The 1,898-nt window shown below is 40.7% G+C and overlaps 1 protein-coding gene across 2 annotated transcripts in view; it reads right to left on the reverse strand.

The window, feature by feature from the left end:
- Nucleotides 1-1,898, reverse strand: part of LOC116693952 (aryl hydrocarbon receptor nuclear translocator-like protein 1) — a 31,832-nt gene extending 29,934 nt beyond the window's left edge. Inside the window, exon 1 of one of the 2 annotated variants that reach the window (XM_032523329.1) lies at nucleotides 1,748-1,898. The gene's annotated coding sequence lies outside the window, so the exon portion shown is untranslated. Of the gene's footprint in view, nucleotides 1-1,429; nucleotides 1,689-1,747 lie in introns of those variants that run through there. The other variant, XM_032523330.1, reaches the window with a different exon arrangement.

Below are 1,898 nucleotides of genomic sequence, written 5' to 3' on the forward strand. Positions count from 1 at the left end.
GTCACAGTAACTTGAAATTGAATTTTGAGAATTGAATGTGCAGATATATAGAAATTTCAACACATCTTTCCTAATTCACTGTTAATACTGTTTGGAGATCTGCCCTTTGCACTGGGTATTTTAAGGGGTAAGGCGGGTGAAGGGGGATCAGAAGAGGTTGGGGGGAGAGGGCTGAGGTAGAGGGGCAGTTGAGGGAAAGGCAATAAGCACATACTTTTAGTTACGGTAACACAAATCACCCAGGCTCTAGGGTAGTCCAACGTCAGGTTGTAGCCAGATCATGATCAAAACTCTTAGATACACCACAGCAGGATACCACATACTGCTACAACATCCCTTTCCCTCACATATCCCCTTACCAGTATTTGTTTTAATCTAATTAACATTTTTTTTAAACTTTCAAGAACGCTCTGTATCTTTACAGAAATTACTCTTTTGTCATTCTGTCTTCATGATCAACAGGGTGGTTAAGCGGGGCCTTGATAAATCATCACAACAAACTTCTGTTAACAAAATGCCTTCATGGCAACATCAATCAATACAGATAAGAACTAGTATAAGTTGCTTACTCTCGATGAGCAACAATAGCACGTGTCAGTCCAAGTCTTAAGTTCACACTGGATGTCTTTACAGTCATGAAAAAGTTAATTATGAACTACTAATAACACTGTTGTTGATGTAGATTTTGAGAATGAATATTGATTGTTGCAAGTTGGTTAAAAAAAAAACACAAGTTGCACCTTTAAAAATCCATAAAAAGGCAACTAAAATATCTCAACATAAACTTAAACATAAAAGCCACTGTTTACTGTATACTCAATCAACATTTGCCAGCATTTTCACATCAACGATCCCAATGAATCCACAATAGAACACGGACCCCCACTGGAAAAAGATTTTTCAAACCAAAAGCCAATCTGTGGGGAACATGCTGATTACTATGACTCAGAAAATTAAGATAGGCACTATTCCTCATCCTGTTGAAGACCTCCTGGAACCATCCAAATGGTTATCCCTGAGTCCAAGTTTGGGATGCTCTGCTGCAGATCACACAACAAATGACACAATGGTACACAATGTAACCAAATCCCAAAGCGTGATCTGCGTTTGGCAACACTGCGGCGAGAGCGAAACCGAGCGGTCGCCACACTTCCACTGCTAACACTGTATCAATATATTTATACACAAATATGTGCCTGATGTTTGAAAAAACAAAAACAAAGTTCCCTTTCTGGGTTGAAATCACATGTACTGTATTCGCGATGATGACATAGATGTTATCGCAGCAGGATGGATGCTGCTGAGGAAACCGTGAGCCAGACACTCACCAAGGCCTGTTTACATTGCTAGCATGATAGCATTGATTAGCACTGTTCACTAAGTCGCTCGCGTTTAGGTCAAGTTTAGTTAACATTTAACAAGCACCTACCTATGCACGAGCTTCCTTCGAGTCCCGATAATTGCAGACAACGGTTAAAGATAGTCTGGTATATTTGGAGCGGTTTCCCCACCTGTTATCCATAACAGCATTTAATCCCGTTGGTTGACCAATATTAGCAATACTGCTACTAGCTAAGGAACTGTCAAGACATGGCCAGCGAGCTAACGTCGCTCCTCCTGCTCTAGAAAACCACATTGACATGACCATAACGCTGGGAACACATCGACAGATCCATTATTAAAACCCAGCAACGTCAACGAGATGAAATTTCGATAACCTGTAGGCTTGTTATCATTTTATACTTACGGTAGGTCCAATGAGATTGGCCTATCCATTGAAAGCCACTGGTAATGTGTAATAGCAACCCACAGAACTGTGACATAAACGATTTTCGATCGGTGACCCAGTTTCTCTTCACCGTCATGCCTGTCGGACCACTAACCTAGTTTTTTAACCA

This window comes from Etheostoma spectabile, chromosome 8, assembly GCF_008692095.1.
Source record: "Etheostoma spectabile isolate EspeVRDwgs_2016 chromosome 8, UIUC_Espe_1.0, whole genome shotgun sequence".
Taxonomy (NCBI): Eukaryota; Metazoa; Chordata; class Actinopteri; order Perciformes; family Percidae; genus Etheostoma; species Etheostoma spectabile.